Source organism: Protopterus annectens, chromosome 12.part0, assembly GCF_019279795.1.
Source record: "Protopterus annectens isolate FY-2018-M chromosome 12.part0, PAN1.0, whole genome shotgun sequence".
Taxonomy (NCBI): Eukaryota; Metazoa; Chordata; order Ceratodontiformes; family Protopteridae; genus Protopterus; species Protopterus annectens.
In genome coordinates this window covers 277,926,923-277,954,422 of record NC_056746.1, presented here as the reverse complement: position 1 = coordinate 277,954,422, position 27,500 = coordinate 277,926,923, and the positions used below count along the sequence as shown (strand labels likewise).

At 41.7% G+C, this 27,500-nt stretch overlaps 1 protein-coding gene across 2 annotated transcripts in view; it reads right to left on the bottom strand.

Moving 5' to 3' along the window:
* Positions 1–27,500, bottom strand: part of GLIS2 (GLIS family zinc finger 2) — a 681,681-nt gene that overhangs the window by 479,512 nt on the left and 174,669 nt on the right. Inside the window, exon 1 of one of the 2 annotated variants that reach the window (XM_044089338.1) lies at positions 19,823–19,916. The exons of the other annotated variant lie outside the window; for it this stretch is intronic. The gene's annotated coding sequence lies outside the window, so the exon portion shown is untranslated. Of the gene's footprint in view, positions 1–19,822; positions 19,917–27,500 lie in introns of those variants that run through there. 2 annotated transcript variants of the gene reach the window in all.

Sequence of the window (27,500 nt, the reverse complement as noted above, 5' to 3'; positions counted from 1 at the left end):
GCCACTGGTGTACATCAGGATGATGCCACAGCAGTATATGCCACCATCACGGAATACCAAATTTGATAGGCGGATGCACTAGAACCTCATCAGTGCCTTTGGCAGTGAGAAAATGGAGCCACACTACTACATGTTACTGTTTTATCACTAGTGTTAATGTCAGAGAACAGAAAGATGTCATGGCATTGCAGAATACAAACCGAGAGTGCTACAACAGTGACTTTGTCACAGCTAAGAACCGTAAAAGTCATGAGACAGATGTTCTGTCCTTCATCACAGACAGTGTCATATGTCAGACCAGCATTGGAGTGCTACACTGTTATCAAAGAACCACATAATTAACAGAACAGTATCAGAATATTATATGCTATTTCCAGGAACTTCTTACAGTTAGCAGAATATTAACAGAGTACTACATGCCATTAACAGGGAAGTGTATAACTAACAGGTCAGTGTCAGAAAACTGCATACTATTATCAGGGAACCATACAACTGATGGAACATCATCACAGTACTACACATTACTATAATGGAACTGTACAATTAGCAGAACAGCACTGCAGTACTACCGGCTACTAACAAGGAACCATACAGTTAGCATAAAGACATGAGAGTACTACACCATATTATGAGGCAACCATGCACACAATAGAATGATGTCAGAGTACTACATGCTATTATTTGGGAGCCATACAATTAATATAACAGCGTGAAAGTACTATACACTGTTAGCATGCAACCATGCATTTAGGAGAAGGATGCCAGAGTATTTTGTGCTATTACCAGGGAACCATATAATTAAACTAATGACATCAAAGCACTGCATGGTATTGTCAGGGAAATATACAATTAAAAGGACTGGTTTAGAGTAATACTAATACCAGGAAACTACAAATTAGCAGTATAGTGTCAAGAGTACTACATGCTATTATCAGGGAAGCATACAATGTCAGGGTATTAATACTATTATCAAGGAACAATATAAATAACATTACAGCATCAGAGTACACACTTTTATCAGGAAACCACACAAATAGCAGTACAGCATCAGAGTACTACATGTTATTATCAGGGACCATCACAATTAGCAGTACAGCGTCAGAGTACTACACACTGCTATCAGGGAACCACACAATAAACATAACAGTATCAGAGTACTACATGGTATAATGAGGGAACCATGAAACAACAGAACAATGTCAGGGTATTACATGCTATTATCAGGGACTCATATAACATCATATTTGATATAATATCATATAACAGAAAGTACAGTTTTGTACCTACCATAAATGTAGATGTTTGAGTGCTAATACAGCTGCAGTAATCACAGATGGGTTCTCTGCCACCAGGCGGGTCCTCGGTCGGCCGAATTCCAAAGTCTAGGTCCGGCATCGGTTGTTGTCGCTTTCTTTCCTGACGTCAGTGCGACAGGGGTATATAAGACACAGCCAATGCCATTTTCTTCAGTCTTTCTTGCCCCAGATGTCAGGTGCCCCCAGAAGGAAGGCAATACATAAATTATATATATATATATATATATATATATATATATATATATATATATATATATATATATATATATATTCATGCAATGCAATATAATCAAAAATCAGTAGTTGCAAGCAAATATACCATAGAAGGATAACCCAATCAGGTTGTATGAGGAGGGGTTAGCCCCTAGCCCTTTACCAAGAGGGGAAGGAGGGAGGAAACCTGTACTGCAGCTGTATTAGCACTTGAACATCTACATTTATGGTAGGTACAAAACTGTACTATGTTCATCGTGCATACAGCTGCAGTAATCACAGATGGGTAGAATCCCAAAGCTACGCACAGGGTGGTAGGCACTAGGTGGAACTGGGATGAGCCAGGATGCCCTGCAACACAGCAGTGGCAAAGCCTGCTCTAGTTTTGGAGTATAAAGGCAGGTGGTAGTGTTTGGTGAAGGTATGCACAGAACTCCAAGTGGCTGCCTCCAAAATATCTTTGGTAGGAACTCCTCTGAGGAAGGCTGTAGAGGTAGCTGTGGCCCTGGTGGAGTGGGATCTGATGCCTGTAGGGACAGATTTTCCATGAAAGGAGTAACAAAACCGTATGCAGTGGCCTATCCATTTTGAAATTGTCTGTTTGGTAACTGGCTTCCCTTGAGCTCCTACAGCATAAGACACAAAAAGTTGTTCTGATTTCCTGAAAGGCTTTGTTCTGTCCAAATAATAACGTAGCTGTCTGTGGATGTCTAAGGAGTGTAGCAGCCTTTCCCCTTTATTTTGAGGATTGGGGTAAAAGGTAGGTAAGTGTATGGCTTGATTTAAAGCTACCCTGGACACCACTTTAGGCATAAATGACGAGTTGGTTCGAAGGGAAACCCTGTCCTGATGGAAGATGAGAAAGGGCTGCACAGCCATGAGGGCTTGTAGTTCCGAAACCCTACGAGCTGAAGTAATGGCCAGAAGGAAAGCTGTTTTCCAGGACAAATATTGTAAATCTGTTGAGGCAGCTGGTTCAAAGGGAGGCAATGTTAATTTTTCTAGAATGTAATTAAGATCCCAGGCTGGTATTGGTTGTTTCCTTGGAGGTCTTATATTCTTAGCCCCTCTGAGGAACTGTCTTAAGAGTGGGTGAGAGAATAAGGGTGGATCAGTGTTGAATTCTGCAGAAATGGCTGAGGCATAAATTTTTATGGAGGAAAAAGAAAGTCCACTGTTCAACAGCTCAGCTAGATACTGTAATATCGGAGACAAATTCAGTTTTCTAGGATCCTGGCCTTTTTTCTCATTCCAAGAGCAAAACCGTTTCCATTTTGCGGAGTAAGCCTTTCTAGTAGATGACCTTCTGTCCTCCAAAATGACATCCTGCACCTCTTTGGAGAGTAGGGTCTGTTGTGGTGTTAAGAAATTTTCCATGCAGCGAGATTGAGTGTTTTCAGCTGACTGTGAAGAGTTTTGTAGCTGTGCTGAGTCAGCAGAAGCGGCATTAGAGGTAGGGACCAGGGAGGAGTATGTGTTAGGCTCCTCAGGAGTGGGTACCAGTGTTGTCTTGGCCAGTGTGGAGCAATCAGTATCATCTTTGGTCTGTCTGCTCTTGCATTCAAGAGCACCTTGGGCAGAAGAGGCAAAGGTGGGAAAGTGTAAACTGTCCATGCTGCCCAACTGAAAGAAAGGACGTCCACTCTCCAGGCCTTTGGATGAAAGGTCATTGAACAGAACTTTTCCAATTGATGATTCCTGTGGGAGGCGAAGAGATCTATGTCTGGCCTTCCCCACGCTTGGATTATCTTTGTAAACACTTGAGGATGCAACTTCCATTTGTGTGGGTCTGTCATAATTCTGCTTAGATTGTCTGCCAGCGTGTTTTCCAAACCTGGCAAGTACTGTGCTTGAAGTTCGATTTGCCATTCCAGAGCCAAGTTCCAAAGTGACATGGCTAGTCTGCACAGGGGGTATGAATGTGTTCCTCCTTGTTTGTTTATGTACCACATTACTGTGGTGTTGTCTGTTCTTATCAATAATTGCCCTGGATGCAGGAGGTCCTTGAAAGCTGTAATTGCATTTATCACTGCTAGCATTTCTTTTTGATTGATGTGAAGGTGCTTTTCCTTTTGGGACCATTTGCCCTGAATGCACCTGTCTGTCATGTGCGCCCCCCCAGGTGTAATCTGAGGCGTCTGTCGTGATGACTTGATTTGCTTGAGGCTTGCAGAATGGAAGACCTGTGTTTGTTTGATATGCTTGGGCCCACCATAGAAATTCCTTTTGCAAACATGGGATTATTGGTATTATTGTTTCCAAACTGTGGCTGTGTTGAGACCATAGGTTTTTTAGGTACCATTGAAGTTTCCTCATGTGCAACTTTGCAAATGGGATTAAAAAAATGCAAGATGCCATGAAGCCCAGAGCCTGCAGGATTTTCCTTGCAGTGAGCCTGGTACAATTTGCTAGTATTTTGAAGTACTGAGTTAGTTGCCCCTGTTTTTCTGGCGTGAGATAGGCCATCTGGGTGTTTGTGTCCAAGTTGGCACCCAGGAAAGTTATTTTCTGAGATGGTGTTAGCCTGGATTTCTCTTTGTTGACTGTGTATCCCAGAGAATTCAATAACCGTGTTACATAAGCCAAATGTTCCAGAAGTATGTGCTTGCTGTCCGCTTGGATCAGGCAGTCATCCAAATAAGGGTAAACTTGTACCCTTGAAGTCTGCAGTACGCAATTACTGATGCCAGGCATTTCGTGAATACTCTGGGCGCAGTAGATAAGCCAAAGGGCAATGCAGAGAATTGATAGTGGATTGAACCTGTAAGAAATCTGAGGTATCTTCTGCAGCTTTGTCTGATTGGGACATGCAGGTATGCCTCCTTGAGGTCCAATGTTACCAGACAAAACTCCTTGCCCAGCATGGGAAGAAGCTGCTGTAATGTGAGCATCTTGAATTTTGGTACGAGTAGAAATGTGTTTAGGATGGATAAGTCCAAAATGGGTCTCCAGTCAGTTCCTTTCCTTGGTACCAGAAATAGTCTGGAATAAAAACCTTGACTTTGTTCGTGAGTAGGTACCTCTTGAATAACTTTCATGTCCATGAGCTTTGAAATTTGTATTTGTGCCTCTGCCCTTTGATTGTGTGGCAGGTTTGGCATGCCTCTCATTTTTGGAAGAGTGTGAAAATGAAATCTGTAGCCTCTGTTTATAATGTCCAGGATCCATTTGTCTGTTGTGATAATATGCCAATTTCTTGTAAATAATGCCAGCTTTCCTCCCAAGGGTGCTGCCAGCTGAGACTTGCTTGGCATGAAAAGGAGGAAGTCATTGGGTTTGTTTTCTGTATTGTTGTGCACTGTCTTCACCACCTCTTGGTGCTGGAGTTTGCCATTGTCTGCCTCTATATGATCCTTGAGATTGTCCTCTGCCCCTTGTGCGCCTGTATCTACCTCTTTGGGGCTTGTCCGTGGCTGGAAAGGACCAGTTTTTAGAAGGCCAATTTCTGCTAAAGCGTGGTGGTTGAACCTGTAGAAAAGCTTTGACAGTTTGCATAGATTTAGCTTTTTCTTCCATTTTCCGTAGTATCTCCTCAGCATTAGTACCAAATAGTACATCCTATTGTAAAGAAGCATCTAGTAGTTTAGCTTTAACATGATCAGGCAAGATTTGTTCCCTAAGCCAGGCATGTCTGAATGACTGATCCTGTAACAGCAGCTCTACTTGAGGCCTCTAAGGCATCATAGCCACATTGTAAGGTGTGTTTACCCACTTGTTCTGCACTATGCATCATATCCTGCAACTCCTTCAAATCTGGTTGTTCAGGTTGAGACATTTTATTTCTTAATTGTGATAACAGAAACTGCTGATATTTAAGCATATGGAACTGACAATTTTAGGCCCTCATGGCTAGGGTGGCCGAGGTATATACCTTTTTTCCCCACCTTTCTAAGGATCTAGACTCTCTTTCGGAAGGTAGTGGATTCTTAGCAGTAGACGCCTTCATTCCCTTGGGGCCTTGAGAAATGGTTTCAGGGTCAGCATTATGGCTTTTGTAAAGAAATTGGTGAGAGTTAGGAACTCTGTAGTACCTATCAGGCTTGACTGGGGCAGGAGGCAGGGAATCCGGATTAAGGCAAGCCTCCGAGTAAACATCATCAAGTATGTCCAAGACAGGAGATATCGCCAGAGGTCTGTGTTGAGGTAACAAAAGAAATTCCCTAAGTCTTTTCTTGGAATCAGAAAAGTCTTGGCCTTCCCAATGGAAGTGTTCTCGCAAGGTGTGAAAGGTTTCCCCAAAAGAAAAATCCTCTGGGGAGATACAGAAGGAATGGACTGCTCTGCATCAGAATCTTCAAAAGGGGAGTACAGTGTTCCTCTACATCAGAATGTTCTGAAAAATGGAGCCCTGGTCAGAAGAGGAGAATCTTCCTCCACTCTGGGTCTCTTGTCTGGAGGGGTTGGGAACCCCTGATAAGAGTAATTAAATCCTCAGCCATTTTTAGCATCTGCTTTTTAGGCATGGGGCCTGGAGATGGGCCCTGTGCGACAGGCCTCTTGGGATGCATGGCTGATTTGGACTTAGTAAAGGCCTTAATGGAAAAGGAAGATGAGGGTCTAAAGACACCATGGGTGGAAGTGGACCTGTCCACATTAGGAGGCTCAACACTCACAGTGGCTTCGGTGGTTGTAGTCTGGGTATGGGCCGAGGTACCTGCGGTCTTGGTTACAGAAGACACCGCCAAAGAAGTGTCGGTAGTCAGGGGCTGTATAGGCGTCTCGCTCAGAACCGGACCACGTGTAGCCGGTTTTGGCGTGGTGTTGGTGGAGACCGCGGACCTCGCGTGCCGGTCCTTGTCCTTGCGTTTTTTGGACAAAATGGTAGTCGGAGCCTCCGACGACATTTTATAATCAAAGGCTTTACCAAAAAAGTGTTGGGCGAACTCCGCCCGACGCTTAATAGTGCGTTTGTTGAAAGTAGCGCCAGCGACAGCCGAGACGTCGTGGTCTGGGCCTAAACAAGGTATGCAGAGGGAATGGAAATCCTTATGCGGTATTTGCTTCCCACAAGAAATACAATTGTTAACTTTGTCTGACATCGGTCTGAGGCAAGAAAAGTTTCCCCAACGGGGTACTTAGCTTTAAAGAAGACTTCGGTTTCCAATTTTTCGTAAATTCAGGAGCTGGCCGACCGGCACTTGCGAACTGATTCTGCTTCGGACACCGCACGGCAAAAAAGACTGAAGAAAATGGCGTCGGCTGTGTCTTATATACCCCTGTCGCACTGAAGTCAGGAAAGAAAGCGACAACAACCGACGCCGGACCTAGACTTTGGAATTCGGCTGACCGAGGACCCGCCTGACGGCAGAGAACCCATCTGTGACTACTGCAGCTGTATGCACGATGAACATCAGCATCAGAACACTGAACACTATTACCAGAGAACCATACAACTGGCACAAAGCTGTTCTGCACCCTAATTTATGATAGAAATAGCCTGAAACTGTGCTAAAGCAATGTTGTTTTTATTTTATTATTTTTTACTCCAGACTAACAATATGCTCTATTTCTTCACAGTAAACTGTAACCGTTACAGATGTCAGTCTTAGGGTAATTGTGGGAGAGAGTAAAAAACCCTGCTCTAGTCTATCCACCCCGCCATGCATTTTAACAATGCCTACTCCAAATCAGACTGAAAAAATCTAAAAATATACATTAAAATACCAAAATCAGCATGCAGAATTGCATTCCTTCCATAATTGCAATGGCATCACACATATTTAATCTGTAAAGGCAAAAAACACTTCACTAACTAACATTCTTTATTTTCAATTTTACTACCCATAGTACTTCCGCCACCCTTCTTAATCCACCACTAGTTACAAAGGTACTGAAACAGAGCAAAATACTTGGGGATCGCTGGGGCAGTGTCCCCCATATACTGTTAACAATAGTAGCAGTACAATAGCAATGCATACTGAACTACTCCTGCTGCTGTTACAGCTTCTGTTAACAATATTTAGTCAATATTACGTAAGTCCACTTCACTGACTAATATTATGTATTATTTTTTTATGTTCGTACTGTACTGCTTCTGTTACCGCATGTAAGAAGTTGGGCTTCCGCACCTAAACTCTTTACTAGTTGCAAATATGGTAAAATATAGTAAAACTCGACAGTTAATATTCCAGGGGTTGTGCCCTCATATTACCATTAACAGTGTTTCTAACTTAGTAATGGTATTTCTTCACTTATACTAGGTTACTGAAATGTACTGAAATGGTACCATTAACTTAGGTTAGATTAAGTATGTGTTCAGGAGACCACGTAGGAGCCAATAGCACAATTTCCCATTTGCGCCAGAGCACTATCTGGTTAAATAACTAGCTCAGAATCACACAGCAGGTAAACAGAGGTGGACAGAATCAAGCCATGGACTACAGAAAGTAGTTTGCTGACATCATAACTCTTCATCATCATCATCTTCTTTCGGCTGTTCCCGTTAGGGGCCGCCACAGCAGATCAACTGTTTCCATTTCTTCCTGTCCTCTGCATCTTGCTCTGTCACACCAACCACCTGCATGTCCTCTCTCACCACATCCATAAACCTTATCTTAGGCCTTCCTCTTTTCCTGTTACCTGGTAGCTTCATCCTTAGCATCTTTTTCCCAATATACTCAGCATCCCTCCTCAGCACATGTCCAAACCAACGTAATCGTGCCTCTCTGGCTTTGTCTCCAAACCTTCCAACCTGGGCTGACCCTCTAATATACTTATTCCTAATACTGTCCACCCTCATCACACCCAGTGCAAATCTTAACATCTTTAATTCTGCCACATCCAGCTCAAACTCCTGCCTTTTTATCAGTGCCACTGTCTCCAACCCATATAACATAGCTGGTCTCACTACCCTCTTGTAGACCTTCCCTTTCACTCTTACAGGTACTCGTCTGTCACAAATCACTCCTGACACTCTTCTCCGCCCACTCCATCCTGCCTGTACTCTCTTCTTCACCTCTCTTCCACACTCACCGTTACTCTGAACTATTGACCCCAAGTATTTAAACTCATCCACCTTCGCCACCTCTACTCCTTGCATCCTCACCATTCCTCTATCCTCCCTCTCATTCACACACATATATTCTGTCTTAGTCCTGCTGACCTTCATTCCTCTTCTCTCTAGAGCATATCTCCATCTCTCCAGGGTCTCCTCCACCTGTTCCCTACTCTCACTACAGATCACAATGTCATCTGCAAACATCATAGTCCACAGGGACTCCTGTCTGATCTCGTCTGTCAACCTGTCCATCACCATTGCAAATAAGAAAGGGCTCAGAGCTGATCCTTGATGTAACCCCACCTCCACCTTAAACGCATCTGTCACTCCCACCGCAGACCTCACCTCTGTCACACTACCCTCATACATATCCTGTACCACTCTTACATACTTTTCTGACACTCCTGACTTCCTCATACAATACCACAACTCCTCTCGAGGCACCCTATCATATGCTTTCTCTAAGTCTACAAAAACACAATGCAACTCCTTCCGACATTCTCTGTACTTCTCCATCAACACTCTCAGAGCAAACATCGCATTTGTAGTGCTCTTTCCCGGCATGAAACCATACTGCTGATCACTAATCATTACCTCCCTTCTTAACCTAGCTTCCACTACTCTTTCCCATAACTTCATGCTGTGACTGATCAGTTTTATCCCTCTGTAGTTACTACAGCTCTGCACATCACCCTTATTCTTAAAAATTGGTACCAAAACACTTTTTCTCCATTCCTCAGGCATCCTCTCACTTTCCAAGATTTCATTAAACAATCTGGTTAAAAACTCCAGTGCCATTTCACCTAAACACCTCCATGCTTCCACAGGCATGTCACCTGGGCCAACAGCCTTTCCATTCTTCATCCTCTTCATAGCTATCCTTACTTCCTCCTTGCTAATCCATTGTGCTTCATGATTCACTATCCGCACATCATCCAACCTTCTCTCCCTCTCATTCTCTTCATTCATCAACCCCTCAAAGTACTCTTTCCATCTGCTCAACACATTCTCCTCGCTTGTAAGCATGTTTCCTTCATTATCCTTTATCACCTTAACCTGCTGCACATCTTTCCTAGCTCAGTCCCTCTGTCTAGCCAATCGGTACAGGTCCTTTTCTCCCTCCTTAGTGTCTAACCTTTCATACAACTCTTCATATGCCTTATCCTTAGCCACCTCTCTCTTTGCCATGCACCTCATCTCCTTATACTCCTGTCTACTTTCTTCATCTCTCTGACAATCCCACTTCTTCTTTGCCAACCTCTTTCTCTGTATACTCTACTGTACTTCCTCATTCCACCACCATGTCTCCTTGTTGTCCTTCCTCTGTCCAGATGTGATACCAAGCACCTTTCTAGCCGTCTCCCTTACTACCTCTGCTGTAGTTATCCAGCTATTTGGTAACTCTTCACTGCCACCCAGTGCCTGCCTTAACTCATCCCTGAACTCCACCTCACAATTACCCTTTTTCAATTTCCACCACTTGATCCTTGGTGCTGCCTTCGCACTCCTCCTCCTCTTCTTGATAACCAACATCATCCTACAAACCACTATCCTATGCTGCCTAACAACACTTTCTCCGGTCACCACTTTACAGTCTCCAATCTCCTTCAAACTGGCCCTCCTACATAAGATATAATCCACCTGTGTGCATCTTCCTCCACTCTTGTATGTCACCCTATGCTCCTCCCTCTTGTTAAAATACGTATTCACCACAGCCATGTCCATCCTTTTCGCAAAATCCACTACCATCTGACCTTCTGCATTCCTTTGTTTAACACCATACCTACCCATCACTTCCTCATCCCCTCTGTTCCCGTCACCAACATGCCCATTGAAATCTGCTCCAATCACTACTCTCTCACCCTTGGGTACAGTCATCACCACTTCATCCAATTCACTCCAAAATTTTTCTTTCCCATCCATTGCACACCCAACTTGTGGAGCATACACACTAAAAACATTCATCATTACACCATCAATTTCCAGCTTCATAAACATCACTCTATCTGACACTCTTTTCACCTCCAAAACACTCTCAGCATACTGTTCCTTCAGAATAACTCCTACACCATTTCTCCTCCCATCCACACCATGATAAAACAATTTGAACCCACCTCTGATACATCTAGCCTTGCTCCCTTTCTTTCTGGTCTCTTGCACAGACAATATACCAACCTTCCTTCTGTCCATCATATCAGCTAGCTCTCTCCCTATACCAGTCATACTGCCAACATTCAAAGTTCCGACCCTCACTACCTCAGTCCTAGCCTTTCTCCTCTCCTTCTGCCTTCGGCCATGTCTTCCGCCTCTTTTCCTCCTTCGGCCAACAGTAGCTCAATTTCTGCTAGCACCCTGTAGGCTAACAGTACTGGTGGCAGTCGTTGTTAACCCGGGCCTCGACCGATCCGTATAAAAAAATTTTCTTGGTGACTGCATGAAATGTTTTGGCGAAGTTTTACACCGGATGCCCTTCCTGACACAACCCTCCCCATTTATCCGGGCTTGGGACCGGCACAAAGAAATGCACTGGCTTGTGCATCCCCAGTGGCTGGGTTGACATCATAACTCTTAATCCTTCATTATCTCTGTGATTATTATTTGTAATATACACCATTGTACTATTTTCATTAAATTGTTACTGTTTTTAGAAGCTTTTCACCACAGGCCTCCACTGAAAATGGCTCATTTATGCCCAGTCGACCCTTCCTAGTAAATAAGTAAATAAATCCTCCACTTTACCTCTAAGACTTCAAGTGAACATCCATCAATGGCAAAATAAATGAATGTCAAAGAAATTCCACTCATGGAGGCTGAGGGGTGCAGCCTCCTCACATGCACTTAATGATATCAGTTCAGTACGTTGCAGCAACCATCTATAATAGAAAAACTCTGGTCACTGATGCTAGTAACAGCAATGAAGTTACAACACTGCCTCATTCTTTATGCACTGTTTTGTTCACTTGTTGCATGCATCTTTCTTTCATATTTCTAGTTTATTAGAATATTCAGCAATAAGATTGCTTAGTAGGAAGTGCCTAAACTGACAGGTAAAAGGTATCAATGATGTCATTCACCAAACGTGATACTATCAGTCATGGATTTCCCACCCCAACCTGCATATAGAACATTTTGGGTTATTCTGCTCCACAAAAATCAGTTCTTCTGCAACCCAATATGAGATTATATCTGTGATATATAAAAACATCTTTCAATCCCAACAAAACAGTTTGCCTGCTGTGTTTGGCATCTACTTCTCTGAAGTACAGGCCAACACTAAGAGACTCTGGCTAACAAAGTTCACAGATTACTGCAAACTGGGAGCCATTATTGAATCCCCAAATGATGTGGATACTCTACAAAAGGGCCTTACAGAAACAGATGATTGGTGCCAGAGCCATGTGCTCAAGCTCAATGCCAAGAAATGTATAGTTATCCCCTTTGGGAAAAAACATGTATCCGTGAATTACCATATAGGTGGCAGTACACTAAACACAGAAAGTGTGATAAGAGACTTAGGGACACAGGTGAACAGTGGTCTCACCTTCGATAACCATATCGCCACAACAGTCAAGAAATTCTTCTATGTGACACACCTCATCACTAAGGGCTTTTCATCCAGAAAAAAGGATGTCATTGTCCCACTGTACTCATCCCTCATTAGACCCATTATAGAATACAACGTCCCGTTTGGTATGTACCTCTCAAGACATCTGCAACAACTGAAAAGGCCGCAGAAATACCTCACTAAAAGAATCACAGGCCTAAAGCAGATGCCCTATGCTGACCACCATAAAAAAACTCCAGCTATACTCTGTCGCATATCATCTACTCAGAGGCGATCTCTGCTTAACATACAAGGCCATGTCAAACCCAGAGCTGTTGGACATGCTACACTTAAAGAAATCCCAATCCCTCAGAGCCACATGCACCAGGGATCTAAACCTTGTCATCACAATAAACAAAACATGATAGGTTCCTGACCCAGAGACTCCCCAGACTCTGGAATAGATTGCCCATACATGTCAAGCAGAGTGCCTCTTTGGCCCTCTTCAAAAGGAACTTCACCCCAGGAATCACGTCAGTCGCTCTGCTAGACAGGGGTCCAGGGAAGTAAATAGTGTGGGAAGAAATAGCCGGGGAATTGTTACGGCTAGCCTTGTATAGGCCCTAGGGCTGATAGCCTAGTACCAACCTATGAACCTATGTAGGATCACCATAAAGCAATAATGTGGAAAATTTAAAGTAAGACAGTTGAACACTGTTACAGTTAGGATTAATTTACTTTTGCAGCTGTCTTAACCCCCATTGAATGTAATCTCTTCAACTGCAAATGCTGAGAAGCACCCCATACTGAATCATGACAAGCAACTGCCATCTCCTCTCTCCTCATCCATTCATTCACTGTCTTCACTGAATTGTACATTCTCAACTTGTCGACCACATGCACTCTCCTACATACAATGGTACATGTAACCACAACAACTCTGTGACCACATGCACTCTCCTACATATAATGGTACATGTAACCACAACTCTACGACCACATGCACTCTCCTACGTATAATGGAACATGTAACCACAGCAACTCTACGACCACATGCACACTCAGACATATAATGGTACATGTAACCACAACAACTCTACGACCACATGCACACTCCGACGTAATAATGGTAGATGTAACCACAACTCTATGACCACATGCACTCTGCTACGTATAATGGTACATTTAACCACAACAACTTTATGACCACATGCACTCTCTTATGTATAATTTTACATGTAACCACAACAACTCTACGACCACATGCACTCTCCTACGTATAATGGTACATGTAACCACAACAACTCTATGACCACATGCACTCTCCTACATATAATGGTACATGTAACTACAATAACTCTATGACCACATGCACTCTCTTATGTATAATGGTACATGTAACCACAACAACTCTATGACCACATGCACTCTCTTACGTATAATGGCACATGTAACCACAACAACTCTATGACCACATGCACTCTCCTACATATAATGGTACATGTAACCACAACAACTCTACAAGCACATGCACTCTTCTACGTATAATGGTACATGTAACCACAACAATGTTACAAGCACATGCACTCTCCTGTGTACAATGGTACATTTAACCACAACAATTGTAGTCTGTCTGTAATGTAAACCAGTGCTGGGAAATGACCATTAGCAAGTGAAGCTACTAATCATAGTTTTGAAGGCAAAGAAAAGAAACTGTACTCATCATTACAAGCCATTGCAAACCATTTAGATTTCTCATAAAAAGCAACAACCATTCCTGAACTCAGTGACAAACACAATAAACAGTATCACACATCGGTACTGCACTAGTATTTGGAAGAGGTTGCTGGACCTTCCCATGTTATTGTGTTAAAACATTTATAGTGTTTTCTGAATTTCTGAGCCAATCGGGTTTATAGATTTTTTGTAACCAGTTTCAAGTACTAGCTAATCTCTTTGTAGACATAAATTGCAGGATAGCCTTAAGAAAAATAAAATACTTCATAATGAGATGTAGCTTTTAGTGGTCAGGTGAATCATTACTAGAACAGGATGGCCTCAGATGTTGAGATGGACATTATATCAAGAAGTGTGCCACTGAATGCCATGGATGCCTCAATTTTTCCCTCCCCTAGTCACTCACATAGTAAACAGACACATTTCTGAATTCATGTCACTGGCACAAATAGAAATCTGTCCACAGTGCTGTAGGCTGGCTTTAGTAAACATCATATGAGACAATATTTGGCCCTTTGAGATCTGGATTACCAACCTGTGTAAACAAAAGACTGTATGAAAGTTAACAAAACCTACTTGAAGTGTAATTTGTTAGTGATGCACATAAATGACACTTCGGGATAGAATTAGTTAAAATGGCCGACTTTATCCAACAGATAGCATTCCAGAAAGGTAACCTGAAAATGAAGTAACGATATGCAAACGAACTGCAAGCAGAGCAAGAAAAGATTTTTAAAGTAGTTTTATGAGAAAACTTTTCTTCCTAAATAATGCATCCTGGACCTAGACACAAACTGCATGTTGGTCTGAAATCTTGATGTTGCCCTATCTGTAACTACATACTTCGGATAAAACCACATATCTTTCATGTTCCAAGGTCACATGCTGACATAAAGCTTAACATGCGTATCCATGTACACAATTCCTTCTCTGTCTTGGGCAATGGGACATGTTTAGGTAAGTGAGTAATGGCTGCTTCTGAGTGATAGTTGCTGTGTTGGCAAAAAGTGAACAGACATTACAAGTAGATAGGAACACTAATTTATAAGGACAGGGGCAGGCCCCATTCTTTTCCCCAGGAACACAAGAAAAATAAGATACTGTGTAAAACTTGTCACATTATCTGTATCACTCGCAGGGTCACATGTCTGAATCACGTTTGGATTTACAGAATTTGTTTGGACCAAAAATTGATCACCCCTCTATTAATTTTATGTTTGCAATATCATAGATGGGCATTCAAACATAACTTCTATGAGGATTCTGATACCTGTACTGGGAACTGCTACCGCACTACTAAGTGAATGTAGTGTGTGTGTGTGTGTGTGTGTAAGAAGTCAGACATCTATACTGTTCCAAGAACCTGATCTTCGGTATACTTAAAGTGCTATGCTGGCAGTAGGGACTGGGTCCCCACTTCTAAGTAAATACACAGTATAATCTGGTGTGTGTGTGTGTGTGTGTGTGTGTGTGTGTGTGTGTGTGTGTGTGTGTGTGTGTGTGTGTGTATGCATAAGAAGTCCGAGGGCATATCCTAACCAGTACCCAGTTGCACTAACACGAAATATCACCAAGGAATAGGATGTAGTAAACAGCTTCTAGAGACAGATGTGCAGCAGCTGTCCTGTATGAGAAGGTGAACACAACATGGTCGAGTCTACCTGCCTGATCAGGTGCTAGTTACAGTGTCACTAATCACCCGACTCCTGGGGTCTATCCTGACCCTTACACTGGTACCAGCATATTTACATTTGGGTGACAACACCTGGTGCTCAATAGTCCTGAGCAAGAAAGCAGGGATTAGAACCCATTCCATCCATATTTTACTGGGGTTGTCACCATTTGTACAGGTTATATGTGCTCTCAGCCTATACTTCCATTCTTGGCTTACTTGCTATACAACAGTGCCTACACCTACAGGGTCAATCCGTGTTATTGGCTCAGTTGTCACACTGACACGTCAAGGTAAAGCACAGTACCTCTAAGCTTCAGGAACATATATGTTGCAATAAACATGGAAATACAGAGGCAGCATAATAGGTTTTGATTCAAAATGTTGACCTTTTACTCGCATCTATTCAATATTAGAAAAATCCCAAATGCCCTTTCACACACACAAAAAAATCTGCATGGTCTTTCTAAATGACCCACTTAATGAACAAGACAGACAAACATTTTTAAGGATACGACATATAATAGCACTAAAACTATCATGCAATAACAGTTTCTGGATACTGTGGGAAAAGTTACACTTGTTAGTATCACTACATGGGGGTTATAAAGAATGCCAGTTTTAAAACCATTGGAAAATGCAGTGAAACAGTGCATGACATTGAACTGCTTCCATATTACTTTATTCATTTTTAATTGTTTTATGCTAGTTTAGAACACCTCTGCCTTCGTGCACTATCTGGTAAAAGAATGCACATTATTTTGCACCATGAATGACACCATGTGACAGTCTGAGTAATTATCCTTTACAAGTAACAGTGCTCAGTGCTTCACAGTTAAGAAGTGGAATGAAAGGTTCACTCTATCACTACAATAGGAAAAGTGTAACACTTTGAAAAAAATGGATCCTGAAATATTTTTGCAATAAGTTGTTGTGTCTTTCGGCTTTTCCCGGTTAGGGGTCGCCACAGCGGAACTCCGGTCCGCTAATGATTAGCAGTAGATTTTTACGTGCCGAGTTACCAGCCCTGACGCACAACCTTCAACGAAGGTATGCCCATTCACGCTTGTCTCCACGCAGAAGACGCTCTAGCTGAGAATCGAACCGGACAGCCTCTTACTGTGAGGCGACAACGCTACCACAGCACCAATATTTTTGCAATAAGTAATTTACTTATTTCTCAAAGTACCTCAAAGAAATGTTGGAAACCCCATTGCAATTGACAATGAATATAAGAACCTAGTGAATCACTGAGCCATGTTCAGTCACAATACAGTTAGTCATCTACCGCATCTACCTATGGCGGCTTTGTATTAGAACACTACCCCACCAGTCGGTTCCTGCAGAAATGGGTGTGGCCAAAGTGATTGACATGCCTACTGTCCATTGTGGCATGCAAATAACGCATGATTGACATGCCATGCAGATTTGCCTGTGACTGTGCATATTCATTTTCTAATAGTAGTTTACCATTTCCATCAATGTAGTGCAATCTCAGAGTCGGTATATTAAAGTAGCGGGGGTGTGGGGGGCACAGTCCCCCATATGGGGGGGTGCAGGAGGGATTGCCGCACTGCAAAAGTAATTTTGTTGGATAACCAGATACTTTTTCTGTGCATCTCAAGGCCTTCCTGCATTTTTCCAGGTCCCTGTTTCACATTACTTGGTTCTTGGCTGAATGCTTTCTGTGCAAAGTCTGCACATCCTGCCAGCATTCACATTAGTTACTTAGATTGTGTATTAAGAAGTGCTGCTGTAAAGTGGAGTTTGCAGATGTATCCTATCCTGTGTTTTTTTGTAGAACTCCTGTATGACTATTCATGTGGACGAATAAAACATCAGCATGTTTATTCAATGATATAGAAAAAAAAATCAACATGTGCCAGGTCTTGGGCAGGGTTTGGGTGGCCCTTGCTACTGTGCATCCAGTGGGGTAGTGGTCCAATACAAAGCCCCTATGGCTTTAAATGAATACCGTAAATACTCAAGCTAGGCAAAATCTACTATACGTATGATATGGGGGTGCTTCTTTCTGATGTGTTGACATGACCTTGAGTAGGCATGTATAAGCTAATGTAGTGTGGAGAGTGAAGCCCACCCCGAAGATGCCTTTGTCTTCATGGAAATGGTAGCATGAAAGCAACTTAGGTTGTTACTATTTTTCTTAGGTGTTACTATATTGTTCACTGTTATGGCTGGTGTGTTAGTGTGTTGCCATTCATTTCTTATGTTGAAATTTATCACAATCATGGTTTGTGGTTTCATTTTTATCTAAATGAGGTCACTTTAATCTGATGTGATATGTTACTGTGAATGGAAGAATACAAAGTAGTAGTGAAAGGAGGAAAAAAGTTGAAGCTTTGTGCCTCAGAATTACAGCAAATTTCTGCTGGACATTTATAAACATTACCAGGGAAGAAACTTCATCACAGAGTTAATTCTTTCATAAAAGGGCCATAATGCACTGGGCTAAGAATGGCTTTACCAAGCACTGTGCCAGCACACAAGGCATGCTGCCTAAAGTATCAGTATCGCTATTTGGCACCAGCATCAGGTGCACATTGTTTTAGGGGCAGAACTCTATGACAGAGGAGCAGGCACTGCAATCACTAGTCTAATGTAACTGGACCACCCAGTCACTTACTGCCACTGTGCTGATGCCAAAAACTAACTGTGAAATTTAATTTACATTTTTCATTCATAAAGTTGGCAATTGTTTTTTTTTTTTGCTATGAAATGCAGGCTAGTCTAGCAAGCTGTGCTTAAACACGTACTTAGATGTTGTATAAACTGACATTATTTTACCTGACAAATGCATGCATACAGAGGTGCTATAAAGATGCTTACCTACTGTACATCCACATTTGACAACTGTGCTGCACTGCACAAAGTAACATTATCTGCAATAAGGTGAATTTTCAAATCGTCACCTTGATATTTGGTTATTACCTGTAACATTGCCACCATATTATTTCCTGATCAGCAAACGCATACAATAGTGATGAGGACATCTATCCTCATTTGTTTTCCATGCCCATTAATGTTTCACTGACACTACTGTTTACACCCGGAAATGACCAACATGTAATCTTACTATGCTTTTCCTAAACTCAAACAGAACTCTTGTTTGCTCTTATGTCAACAAAATTGCAATGCATATTAAATATTATAGACTCCTCCCTTCATGTTTCCCATGGCAGCTGGAAATATATGACTCTCCTTCCTTGCCTATACCTGCCATCTGTACTCAGTTTCCACCATTACCCACATCTGGCATCTCACACAACAGAATCTAGCCTGTCTGTCCTCTGTGGCCACACCTAACAGTTACCGCTTCACTATAAAGTTCACTTTGCGATTCAGGCCACCCTAACCTCTTTCCACTATCAGTACCACACCAAGCAGTGAAAAGGTCTTTCTATTTACCTTCCACTGTGGCAACAGCCACATAAGTGTATTCCACTCATCTAAATATCCCTTCTCAGCAGTAACTGCTTCATAAAGCATTCCCTATCAATCATCATTTATGTTTTCACCATCAGACTGACAGGCACAACCGTTCTGAGCAGCTGTAGCCAGTAGATGACCCTTTCTTCTTTGTTGGATATCAGCTGTAGCCAACATTTATCTGTACCCTGCAGCTACCTTTTACTTCCCCATTCCCAGATCTGTGGCTGTGCTTGAAGCATTCAGGACGGCCTGTACTCAGTAGTGAGTCACCTGTCTGCTGTAAACCTCCTAATCAGTGTCTCTACACAGCAATTATTGTCACGTTCCTTGTTATCTACTCAGTGTGACTGGTAAGCAGTGACAGACAGGTCCAGTAAAGACTGACAATTCTCAGCACCACATCATGACCCCCCCCCAATGCCGGAAGCCAGATCATGATGTTGTTGGCTGCTTTCAGGAGAAGTTTGACACGTGAAATTTCATTATAGTACTTACAGAAAAGACACATTAACCTTAATGAAGCTGTCTCGTCTGCCTTTTGCTCTTATGACCTTTTGTGCTTGCAGAATAGCTGCCACAGCACTTCAACATGAATGGAGAAATCTTTTTTTTTACATTGGGAGTTGGCAGGCAAGAAGTATTCATTTCCAGGGAAGGCTGAGCTTTGCACAGCTACCACCCCACCCCCACCACACACAAAAACACATGCACACACAGACCCAGACTGCTGTAGTCGTCAGTAAGACATTATTCTGTATCTTAAGGAAATCAGTAACACCTGTCACCCCTTTGGAATACTGTCACTTGCATCATTATTTCATTTCCAGAGTAGCTACAACAAAGTCATCATCTGATGGGAGATAAAATAAAATCTCTCCAGCTAGGCTGCTTACCTCATTCATGGCAAAAATCCAGGAGAAGCAGACAGTCAGGAATGCACTGCCTCAGAGTAGGGCTGGAGAAAAAAATCCAAGAGGGTGAACGAGACATGAAGAGAGGGAGGGAAAAAAGGAAGGAGCATCGTATGTGTTTACCTTAAGCCAAACAGTACCTGCCCAATTACTGAGGGCTTCGCCAGCAGTGAGGGCGGGCCCTCATAATGACCAGGGCAGTTCCCTGTTTAAAGGAATAGTGACTCTTAACATAACAGTCTTGTATTCACAGCCTCGCAGTGCTAACAAGTTGCACTGGGCTGTGCTCTTTCCACCAAAGGGAAGCACAGAGAAATCTGAGCAAGCAGAGTCAAAAGGCATGTATAATTGTACACATTCCTTTTTCTCCAGTCTGCTGCACATCAGATCTAAAACTGCCAAAACTGATTATTTGCTGTATGATTTTAACCATCAGAGACCAAGGTCAATTACTATGTGTACATCTTGAGACCAAGGGCAATAGCATGATTTACAGTACAAATAAGAAATAAATATATCAAAATGGTATATAAAATAAGAAATGTAATCCATTCCAAGGTCTGAAGAGAAGAAATTAACTATCTGCAGAATTTCCTTAAATACATATTTAGTTATGCCTGCAATAATTTATTCTATTTTCTTGTTTAACCTTAAATGCTTCTTTCTCCAGTGAATGCACCTTTGAAAATACATCAGCACAAGTGAGTCTCATTGAATCAGTCACTTGAAAGTACTACATAAACGTTATGTCCATCTTTACTTGTAGCTTTTGTGAATGCACATTTTATTGAAATTATAATGTTGAGTTTGTAGACTTGCCTTCACTGCCCTACAGTAAGAACTGATATGTTTCACAGAACTGATATCACATTAATTTATGATCTGTACTGCTTTGCCAAGTTTGTCTAGAAAAGGGTTTTATCTCATTTATTTCACTTGTTTTACTTGATTGATTTCTTGTTTTATTTGTTAATTGTGTTAATCCCATTGAGACAATGGTACAATTACAGTGGAGAGAAGTTCCACAACAAAATCCTTGGGACAGTTCCCAGTAGCCAATCAATTTAGAAGGATTTAGGGGAGAGGAAGGAAATTACAACACCATTAACCAAGTGAGGGAAGAACACACAAATAACAACCACAGCAACAACTGCTTTACCCACAACACAAGCACTATGGCACCTGCAGTTGCACAGATACAAAAATGAAACAAATACACCACAGCAAAATGAGGGAGAAAATATACTCTATACCTTAGATGTCCACAGACAACTCAAGTAAAATCTTGACAGACCTAAATCTTTCAAATCTTTGGAAAAGTTGTTCTTTTCTTTTTAAGGTAAGATGAAAGTGCAACCTGTGCTAAAACAGACTGTTTTCAAATGGTTGTCTCAGGCTATTACCTTTTGTTATACTCACCACAACTAAATAATTCCATGCAGGGTCAAGACCACTTTGCCAGGGCCTTGGCTTCATCTATGGCTTTTTGGAAAGGCTTGGATTCTAGAAGACGTATTCTAGAAGTAGCACTTTGGTCCTCTATATATATGTTTACTAGACACTGCAAAATGTATTGCTTCTCGAGGTCTAGACCAGGCTTTGCAAAGAGCATTATCCATGGGCTCATGGACCCTTCCCATTCAACCTCCCAAATGTAGCAGGCTAGGGTAATCTACCCACATACCTTAGGTTACTGCTGCACTGATCAATATGATGAACATAGTACAGTTGTGCAAGTAAACTTACTATAACAGTAGATGTTCAAATGAGCACTGCTGCAGTGGCCACTCACACCCTCCACTCCCCTCGTTATTTAATGCATTGTTATGCCAGGTTGTGAACACTCATTTTCTGTTGTTCCCAGCATTGACCTTTTAGGACTCAGCCTCCCTGTCTCTGTTGGCATGAAAGCTTTGAAGGGCTTGGCACGCAAACCTGTCTTTTTGGTCAGCTCAGCTCAAGCTGACTGATGGTTTGGGTGCATGGAAGGTACCCTGAAGCTTTGGAAGCTGGCTGGCCAACTGTTACATCCTTGGCAGGATAAAACTCATACAGATTAGGCTACTTTAACATTGATCATTTGCACATATACTATCATGGTAAGTTTACTTACACAACTGTACTTTGTCAGACGTCAGAAAATGGCTTTCAAAATGCCACTGAAAAGAGCAATAAGCTATTTAAAAGTTATGTCCACATTTCCATAAAAATATCTATGCTTAGTTCTTCATTTATTAATTCTCCTGTCATGTTACTAATCCAGTTCAAAGTCACAGGAGAGGTATACTTTATCCTGACTCTCAATGGGAGAGGCAATATCTTGAAATACAGAATGTGATTGTTCAATGACATTTTGTCTTTGTTTTAACTGCATAACATCTCATCTGATGGTCATAACTAAAAACATACATATTACATACATTATACATGGCTTCAGTCATCTTAGTCAATAACCTGTCAATCCATGTTACAAGATGTCACAAGATTTTGTTGATGTTAAGTTTGTGTGCCTGTCTTTTCTTGCATTCTTCTTCTACAGAGCATTGTGTGTCTGTGTGTGTATGTGTGCATGTGTGTTTGCAAATATGTGTGTGTGGAAGAGGGCAGTTTGTGTGTATTTGAGAGAGAGATGTTGAAATGTACATTTGTAACCATTTGGTTCAGTTGTTCTTTTCCTGCCACTAGGGGAGTGCAGGTAAGGGCTTTTACTGCAAGAGTGGAACACAGTGTAATTAATGACATTTTTTCTTTTCCCCGCTACTGGGTGATTTCAGAGTTAGTATATATAAACTAGCAGAAGCATGGGAGACCACACTAATGTTGTTCATGAAAATGTTCTGATTAATTGTGATGCAATGAATTAAAGAGGTGATAACTGCTTACATAACCATACAGGTACATGAGGATACATGTGTATGGTTAGCACAGAAGAGCAGCAGAGAGCAGACGGCATTGTTACCTCACAGCACCTGATTCTCCAGTTCAGTTCTTGGCTGAGGTGTCCACCATTCAGATGCCTGGTTTCCTTCAGCACCAGAAAGATGTGTGCTATAGGTGAACTGGTGATCACTGAATTGCCCACAAATGTGTGTGTGTGTGTGTGTGTGTGTGTGTGTGTGTGTGTGTGTGTGTGTGTGTGTGTGTCTTTATTCTCTGATGCTTTGGTGAGCTATCCAGGATAAGTAACTGCCTACTGAACACTGGGATAGGCCCCTGCTCCCCCATGGCCCTGAAACAGAGTCAGCAGGTAATCAGACAATGAATGAATATATGGAATCTATAGATCTGATGGGTGATAGATGTAATATCTTTATTGCATGTTTAGGAAATACGTTTTGTGAAAGTGGTGAAATTACAAATCATGAAACTGAGCACTCTGACAGCAAAATAAAAACTGATTCATGTATCACACACTACAGTCACTACATTTACCATTTACCCTTTTTCCTGGATTGTTTTTCTTTTAATTTGAATAATCATTTCCCATTCATTTCGATGGCATACTATATTTGCATGCATTGTTGGTTGATTCAGGTTTTCCATAGTTGCCAAGGGATACCATGAAAGGGATGCCTCGTGTTTTTTATGTTGTACTTATATAATACAATTTTTTAACATTGGTATTGGTGGTATTAGTTTAGTAGTGTAGTGAAGGTTCAGTTCAGATACACTACTTTTACACTGAATGCTTTTATTTAAACTTTTGTCAGTTATGCTGTGCTCAGTTGTACGGCTGTTGCTGTGATTTTTTTTTTAATTTTATTTTAACTTCTTTATTTTTTTTATTTTACTGTAACTTCTTTCATTCTGACTTAGTTTAATTTCATTGATTGGGGGTTGAGATATGAATGGACAGTGGGGTTTTTGGTGGCTCGAGTGTTTATATTTTCGGTGTACAGTGTGTGAAGTTTTGAAGTGAGAAGGAGATGAGTTACTGGGATTTAGCTCTGCAACTGGAGCAGGAGAAATGGAGCATCTGCCCCAGGCATAAGATGTTAGGGACCATAACCAGCAGGTGCCAGTGGAGCAGTACTGACATGCATTTATAAAGCCTTTAGAACGAAGTAGCTTCACAATAAATGTCTATACTGTAGTCACAGTTGCAGGTGAAGCATTGTATGGGCTAGTGACTACAGCAAGGTGCTTGTAACACTTGTAGCAAGCAGCTCAAAAGATTTACAAGTACAGAAGACTTTTTTTGGTTCTCAGCTTTGTGTAGACCATTGAGAGGAGGGTGCACCAGTCAGGGAGAATGACCCAGGGCTATAGCTCTGCTGTGACTCTTTGTAACATCTGAGTGGCTGATGACTTATATATTGTGGTGACAAATGTTTGATGACATGAAGAGTGCTTGTAAAAATATCTACACTCTTTACCTGCAAAGCATACTACTATACTCCTTTATTACTGTGTGTGTGTATAAATATGTGTATGTATATATATATATATATATATATATATATATATATATATATATATATATATATATGTGTGTGTACGTGTGTGTGTATAAATATGTATACACAGATAGAAATATTATAGCGTTGAATACCAGTAACTCATCACCTTTCAAACTATATATATATATATATATATATATATATATATATATATATATATATATATACATATATATGGATTCACTTTATAATCTCGAAATACTGAAATATCGAATTTCAGTATTTCGAGACTATAAAGACAAAACACCAAAAAAATGAAAACCAAAACCACGAAACCCAAAACCGTGAATGTTAAAGCACACACACAAACACAACTACACCTACCTCCACACAACACACACACATACACACACACACACACACACACACACACACACACACACACACACACACACACACACACACACACACATACTATAAGCAGGGGGCAAGCCCTCCTGCGCCCCCCACACTCCCTACTTATATATACTAACTCCGAGGTCTCACTAAACACCAACACACACAAAACTCACCAACATACATTCCACACCCCCCTCACACAAACACACATCACACAGACACAAACACCACCACTCTCAACACTGACACACTCACCTACATACCCTAGCCCATACCTAACACTCCCCAACACACTCACAAACACACAAATCCTCCCCAAAACCGTTAAAAACACCACATTCACCTAACGCACCATCAGTACCACTGGTTCGATATTCTGCAGTTATGTGCATCTGTAGATTCGACACTTTGGTCTCGAGATACTGAAATTCAACATTTCAGTATTTCGAGATTCCAAAGCGTTTCCATAAATATATATATATATATATATATATATATATATATATATATATATATTATATATATATATATATATATATATATATATGTGTGTGTGTGTGTGTGTGTGTGTGTATATCTATAGATAGACAGATATATAGATATGTGTGTGTTTATGTATATGTATATATATATATATATATATATATATATATATATATGTGTGTGTGTGTGTGTGTGTGTGTGTGTGTGTGTGTGTGTATATATATATATATATATATAAAAATAAACAAATTCCAACACATGTGAGAGATGCAACCATATAGCCAAATTGGAGGCTAAGCTCTCTCAACTCAGTACTGGCATAACCAGTCAGGAGGAGAAGGAAACCACACTCACTACAATTCCAGTTTCACATAGACCTACCACGACAGGAAACCAAACACATAAACACACAAAAACATACTCAGAGGCTCTAAATAAAAATCTGCCTAAGCAACAGAGACCTCCAAAGCAGACACCCAAGCAACCGCTACCCCAAAACAAAACATGTGCAACACATAGCTCACAAAGCCAGTGTGCCAAACAGTCACAGCCCTTAAGGCTAAACAACACACCTGATACACTTGTAATAGGTGACTCTGTCGTCAGGCATACTGACGTCCCGCTCACCAGGCTGAACAAGGAGAAGGTCACGGTGAGCTGCCTGTCGGGCGCTAGGATCCGCCACATAACACAAGCACTCAGGTCACTCCAAGGCAAGTACAAATATGATTCAGTCATTGTCCATGCTGGTATGAATGACCTGAGACGTACCTCCCTGGACTACATGAAAAGAGACATAGAGGAGCTCTCTGAGCATGTAGCCCAGGCCGGTATGACCCTGACCTTGAGTAGCATCTTACCCTCACCAAGAATGATGCCACAATATGAAGACAAGATGATCAATTTTTGGCTTAAGTATTAGTGTCATTCAAAGGGGATCCAATGCCTGTCAGCCTGGGATGACATGCTCGACAAGCCACAGTGCTTCGCTAGGGACGGCTTGCACCTGTCACCCCTGGGCTTTTGGATATTGGCAAAGGCTCTTGCTACCCCCATAGTCCCTTTTTTAGGCAAGGCTCAAAAGACAAACCCACCTCCATAGGTATCACAAGGGATAAGAAAGTAAGAGTAATGCTACTCAATGCCAGAAGTCTAAACCTCAAGATGCATGCACTTGAAACTCTCCTTAGCATGGAGAACATCGATATCTGTGTAGTAACAGAAACCTGGTTCAAGGCTCCCGAGAGCACCCCAGCAGTACCAGGTTATACCTCATACCATGCTTTTTGGCCCCAAAACTTGGACCAAACCACAAAAGGAGGGGGAGTATCAATATTCGTCAAAGATACCCACACCTCCAGGTTGGTGGCACAGCACGAAGCATCAGAGACTATCCATGTGCAACTAACAGTGGGTAAAACTGCCTTCCAGTTTATAGCCTGCTACAGACCACCCTCCCAAACCCAGGAACCCCACTCGGCCTTCCTGAGAACACTGGAAAGTATGAAGGTCTCTCCAAACACCATTATATTGGGCGACTTCAACTACCCAAACATAGACTGGGAGCATTACTCTAGCTCCAACACCCTAGCCCAAAGGTTCCTAGAATTTATAAACTCAAATGCTATGGAACAACTTGTTACCACTCCCACATGAGGGGAAAACATACTGGACCTGATCATCACCAACATGGGGACTTTATGCTCCAGACCAGAAGTGTATCCCTCACTGGTAAGATCAGACCATAAACTAATCTCACTGGATATTCACATCCCGACCACACCCCCTGCCCAGAAAACCACAGTGAAAAACTTCTATAAAGCAAATTTCACACTCCTCAAAACCAAGGTGGAATCCTTCAAAGCCCCCGGGCCTGTGGAAAATACGGCCCAGACCGCAGAATCCTTTATAAACGCATTCTATGAACACCTTCAGGAATGCATGGATCATGCAATCCCAAACAAAACCAAGACCCAATCCTGCAAAGGCAGACATCCTGTCTGGTGGACCCCAGCCATAAACAAACTATACAATAGAAGGAGGAAGCTACTACATGATAGAGCAAAATCACAAAAAGGGAAGGCATCTCTGATCAGTATTAGCAAAAAACTACGGGCACTCATAAAATCGTCTAAGGCCAGCTTCAAGAGAAAAATTGCACAGGACACTAAGGATAATCACAAGTCTTTCTTTAGTTATGTTAGTAACCTGGGTGGGAATTCCCAGATATGCTCAGAATTAGTCCAAAATGACAAAAAATACACCGAACCCACAGACATTGCCAACATGCTATCTGACAGGTTCAGCGCAAACTTCTCACCCTCCCCCACCAAAAGGGCAAATATCTATCCCAGCAGAGTGCTGACCCCCTGACATCT